The 6,053-nt window shown below is 28.9% G+C and overlaps 1 protein-coding gene across 3 annotated transcripts in view; it reads left to right on the top strand.

Annotated features, from left to right (window-relative positions):
* Nucleotides 1-6,053, top strand: part of LOC117171948 (zeta-sarcoglycan) — a 652,034-nt gene that overhangs the window by 595,607 nt on the left and 50,374 nt on the right. The gene's annotated exons all lie outside the window — the stretch shown is intronic.

The raw sequence follows: 6,053 nt of genomic DNA, 5'->3' as shown, positions 1-6,053 counted from the left end.
TTTTATATTTTGAAAATTCAGATTTTTAAACTTAGGTAATTATATGATTTCAGAAATTGAATCATTTCTTTAAATGGAAATTTTTTAATTTATCTAGTTTCGACAACTTTCACTTTCAGAGTATTTCCAAGTCGTTAATTTTATTTTTTTATTTTCTATTTTCGGCATTTTGCAATATTTCGGGGGATTTTCCCGAAAAATTCTGTTATCTTCATGATAAATTTGGGAAAACTATGACAACTTTAGAGAAACTCAGTTATAAATTTCATACTTTTCAGTTACAATTACGGAATTTTCTGATAAATTATATCTGAAGAACAAATAAATGACCAAGTTAAAAAATGAATTCTTTTGTTTTGATCTTCCTCCACTGCTTTGAAATTTTCGAGTACACTATTACTGTTATCAAGTAATTTAATAATACCAATTAATCAAGGGCCGAACAGAAAAATCATAATTTCATCAATTTTTTAATTAAAAATCCAAATGATCCGATATTTCTAAGTTTTGTAAATGTATATTTTGCAAATATACGATTTTAGATTCATTAGGCATAAGACTAAGAATGTTTAAAAAGGAGCTGGTATGTTACAAAATTGATTTTATATTATAAAAAAAAAGTTTTTCTACATGTAGAATCCTATACGAAAAAAGTATGCCCGGCGCGAAATATTATATATGACTTCTTTCACACGATATAACTTAATTATATTATTATGAATAAGAAAATATCAAAGATGGATTTTTTGAGAAAAGTCACTTTTTAGTTTTTTTTAAATGTACACTATTTTATTAAATTAAAAAAGATTTCGAGTTTCATTGAAGAATTTAAAATTATGTAGATTACACTACAAGGAGCTGAAAATTAAATTTAGTAAATCTATTCTCAAGATACAACTTAAAGAATTATATATAATTAAGCCCTGAACAATTCCGTGACATCAGTAGACTGATGATAAAATATAAAAAATTTCTTAAATGAAACTAATTTTAATTGACTCTTCGTATATGGGACGGTCTGGCTAAAATGGGGATTTTCTACTGCAAATATTATGATGCAAGTTAAGTTAATAATAACTTAATGTAATCTAATTAAGTTAATTTAATAAATTGAATTATGTCATCAAAAATAGTTCAAATGTTTTTCATGATACAAGTAATTATTTATAAGAGCTCTTACCACGGTAGAAAAGTACAAAAGTTACGATTAACGGATGGAAAACTAGAGCAAGAAGTTAATAATTTATATAGAAATTTATTCTTGAAAATGGAGCATATTTGACATTTACTGTTGAAGTGCACAAAATTCGCAAGGACTCCGCAATTCTGACATATTGCCGATACTGTTCTTCAGAAACATAATTTTCATCCTGGAAAATATATTGAAAATTAATTCTGAAACTAATTTTTAAAGAAAATAATCATTTTGTCTTACACATTGTGTGTAAAATTATCATCGAAAATGTGGAAAAAGTAAAATAATGCTATTACTCTCTTTAAAAATTTGCTTTTACATTTAATTTAATTAAATAGTTAAAAGAATTTTTTATTATATTTAGAACTGTTTATACAATATAATTGGTTTGAAAATTGTTTTCCTACTAACGCGTTAAAAAGTTTGTTTTTACGTTAAATCTAATAATTAGTCTTGGTCAGGAAGGCTGATCTTTGTTTGAAACGTTTACCAATTGCTTCAACAATTTCTCATTTTTTTCTTGTATCTCCTTCCCAAAAAGAGCTGGAAAGCTCTATTTTTTAATTTGGTTAACTTCGTCGCTTCTTATTGATTAACTACGTCTTTTATATACTACTTCCTTTTTTTGTAGCAGAACAAAATTGCTTGTAAAAACTATTATTTAATTAATGAAATAATTTTTTAAGGATTTATTGTACATTTTTATGGAAATAAAATAAAAAGTCTGATTTCTAATTTTAATAAGGTTTTAAGCCTATCAATAAGTGATATAATTTATTTAATTTAAAAGAAAAAATAATATGTATTATCGTGTTTTCATCAAAATGTATAATTAAACTTTAATATATTCTCTAAATAATTCAATAATAGTCTCAACCAAACATTTGCCTCTAAACAAAAACCGCATTAAATGCAGAAAAATATAAATTTCTGACATATATTTCAAAAATAAATTATTTAAGCAAATACGCCTTTCTAATAAAATCGAGTAGTAATATTTGAATGACGTAGTTATTTAATAATAAGCAACAGAGTCAACCAAATTTGTAAACAAACTTAAGTTTTCTATATCTTTTTAGAAAAAAAAAAATAAAAAGGAAATGATAATTCATTGTTTAAATAATTGCTAAATGAGTGTCAATTTCAATTTTTCGGGGCATATTTTGGACTCCATAAAGAGGTTTGGGGAGGGGGGACTCATCGAAATTCAATTTGTTAGGACGAAATAATTTGCTAAAAACTCCCGAAAAAAATCTAATAACTTCCCGCAATCTAAATTTAAACCTTGAAACATGAATTTCATTTTCCCAAAAACGAAAAATTTCTTATTTTAATCTTAAGGGACCTTATGAATCTACGTGGCTCGTCTTTATTTTAACCGATTTGGCACAAGCTTAAAGGACATTTTTTCCGAGAAACTCAAAAAATTCTGATGGCCGGGGGGGGGGGGGCATATCCTCGATTGAAAAAGAAACATTTAACCGATATAACTTTGGACCCGTCGACATCTCGAATGTAAACACTTACGGGTGAGGTCAGTACTTGGCTGGATGACCGTTCGAGAATCTCGTTTAGTCGTGTTTTCACAGATTTTAACTACTTTCGAGCAAAGGGTTTCATGCTGTTCTGGGCACTTGATGCTATCGATGTCTACATCGAAAATCGTCTATCGGCAATCACCTGTGCTCAGGAGTTTTGGTTTTCTGCAAATTTCCACTGCTGTGGCCAAATTTTCAAATGAAAGTAAGCGCTTTTAATGCAAATTTGGCTGCAGACAGCAGACAATTCTTCTGATTGAAACAAAAGCACAGGATTGAGTACTTCAGACAATGTTTGAAGGCTTTTCATAAGAGTTGGAGTAATTGGGGACTTTGGGAAAAGATATGAGCGAAAATATTCACGAATTATGACCTTCTGAGGGAGAAGGATTTGAAATGCGCAAAATCGTATCCATTTTTAAGACATTTAGAAAATAAAATAAAAAAATCAATTAAAAAAGACATATACGATTCATTTTTTTTTTTATTTATTGACAAATAAGGTACAACTTAGGTTAGTGTTCGTATTCAGTTTAAAAAATCATTTTATTTTTCCTTATTAAAGAAAACACCTTAATGGTGAAGATTAAGTATCTTTTTTTCTTCTTAAAAATTAAATTCTCTTAAAGATGTATTATTATTTCCACTATTATTATCTTGCATATTTAAGCCTAACGTTCTCTGGTATATTTCTGAATTTTTCATTCACCCGTCTACCTACTTGCTATTTCTAATTTCAGAACTTTCGACCCGGCATTTCATTAATATATTCTTATGAACTTTCACATTTTACTGAATACAAGAACATTTAAAGAAAGGTCTCTCGGTTCATCTTTTTGTGAAATTTTCTGGGGAATCTTCAATCGGAGACAAATGTATTCATCCCTTTTATTCCTCTGCTTTATCCTTCGGTTGGGAACTGGTGGATTCGACATTTTAGTTATATCGTTCTTCAGTACCATTATCGAGTTTATACGAAATCGAGAGCAATCTCACAAAATGATCCGTCAATGCAGGCTAAACTCGATGGGAATTGCGTATCAATCCGTAAGTAAAGAGTCTAGCGCTCTCAAGCTTCCAGCATATCCCTTGGGAAATGTCCCAGTGCATGATGCTTTGTCCTTTTTTTCCATTCCACTCGTCTTCCCTCCTTGTTCGTCTTTGCATAATAAATACAATTCACAGCTCTTATACTCTTCACTTTATTAAATCATATTTTATTCGCATATTCTTTCAATTTGTGAAACCAACATTGAATCGGTCAAATTTGTTCTAAGATATTCATAAATAAAGTACTGTTTACAATTGAATTCGTTTGTAAATAAATGCTGTTAGATAATCTAAAGTGTCTACAGAAAATGCATTTAATATAGGTTTATACCATATATTTTATTCAATTTTATTAGCTCTTAGAAGTTTCTCTTAATCAAAAATAATATTTTTATGCAGCACTTACTTATTCCAAAATATTCCAAGCAAAGTAATTCCTTGGCATTGCTATTTATCAGAGTATCCAGCGGAGACCTAAAATAAAATTCCCGTAAAACGATTGACAATTTCATTCTTATATGAATGATTTTTGTGAAATTTTCTTGTGTTCTGAAAAAAGGGGTAATAATGCGCACAAAATAGGTTTATAAAGTCGGTTAAATAAGAGCGTGGTCACCATTACTAGCGATCGGTAAATGCGAATGCTGTATTTTTTTTCATATAAAGGTCAGTATAGTCCTTCATGGTTTATGAAAGAGAATCAGCTGACTGTTCTTTTTAATATGAACCAAGAATTTTTCCAAAATGAGTGCCGCATACGCTTCGCGCTTCGAAGCAGTTTTTTTGTGATCGCACCCTAAAGGTCCCAAAATGACCCAAGCGGCTGCTGCAAAATATATGCAAAAGTCGGAACAGTTTGTGAATAAGTGGATGAATCGTTTCAAAGAGGTGAAAAATGTCGATGACTTCCCAAATCGCGGGACGCTGAAGGTGATTGGACCTGCTATTAATGTATTTGCATGAAAATTTTCCATCAAATAAAGCAATATTTGAAAGAATTTTCGTATTGACTCTTTTCATTTTCTCACGACAGTGACCACGCTCTTATTTAACCGACTGTATATATATTGTATAAACAAACCCGAAACTGCACCTCTACTCTCCTTTTCTAGTAACTTAAATGAACAATATAAATCAATATACGGAACAACAGAGAAATTTAGAAAATGAATATTCTGACATTGCGAAATTCCTGAAAAAGAAAATATTCAAAAAATAGAATTTCAAACTATTTATAATATAAGCAGATTTAACAATTCCCGAATAATAACATTTTCAAATGAAAATGGCCGAATAATAAAATATCCGATACGGCAAAATTCCCGTCAATAGAAAATTATCAAATTTAAACAATTGAAAAAAATGTTTTATTATAGATCATATTTATCCACAGAAAATAAATACATACCTTCATTAAAGACATCTATTAAAGTTATAAGAAATGCATTAAAAATTTTGTTTTCCTCGATCGAAAAGCTGTTTTTCTTCAAGCAAGCTTAGCGTAACTGAAAATTGATGAGCTAAAAATTGTTTGCAAGGTTTACAGTTGAATCACTTTTTCAAAAATGCTTTTTTTGTTGTTGAAAATCGCGTATTTCAGGTTAAAATTTATCTCTCGTTGGAAAATGAACTTTTTTGTTGAAACTCTTATTTTTGGTTTATTATTTGGTGAATTAAGCTTATTCGTTAAAAATTCGTCTTTTTGGTTAAGGATGCAACTATTTAATGGAACATTCGTCTTTTCTGACATAATTCAACTAGTTGCAATTTCGTCTTTTTAAAAAAATTAATTTTTTAACTAAAAGTTGCACGATTCTATTTCATGTGAAAAAATGTTGTCTTTTTATTTTAAAATTTAACTGTTTTGTTAAAAATTTATCTTTATTAATTGAAAACTTATCTTTTTGGCTAAAGATTCAACTATTTGGATAAAAATTGATGTCTTTGGTTTAATTAAACTGATTTTAAATTTGTATTTTGGTACAAAAATAATATTTTACGGTATAAAAGTTAAAAATCTACTTTTTTGTTAAAAATTCATCTGTCGTCTAAAAAAACCGTATTTTTTGGCATGGGAATTCAACTGTTTCTGGTTGAATGTTAATTTTATTTGTTTAAAATTCCCAGATTTGTTTGAAAATTCATTTTTTCGCGTTGAAAATTCAACTACTTTAATACAGTCTGTCAAGTTAAAGCGTGGGTGGCTTTACTCGCAGTCGGTAAGGTGTATCGACATGATTTTGGTGTCAAAATATTAAGAAGAGCTCCCT

Source organism: Belonocnema kinseyi, chromosome 4, assembly GCF_010883055.1.
Source record: "Belonocnema kinseyi isolate 2016_QV_RU_SX_M_011 chromosome 4, B_treatae_v1, whole genome shotgun sequence".
Classification (NCBI taxonomy): domain Eukaryota; kingdom Metazoa; phylum Arthropoda; class Insecta; order Hymenoptera; family Cynipidae; genus Belonocnema; species Belonocnema kinseyi.
Note: the sequence above shows the minus strand (reverse complement) of the source record. Positions and strands in the feature narration are given on the sequence as shown.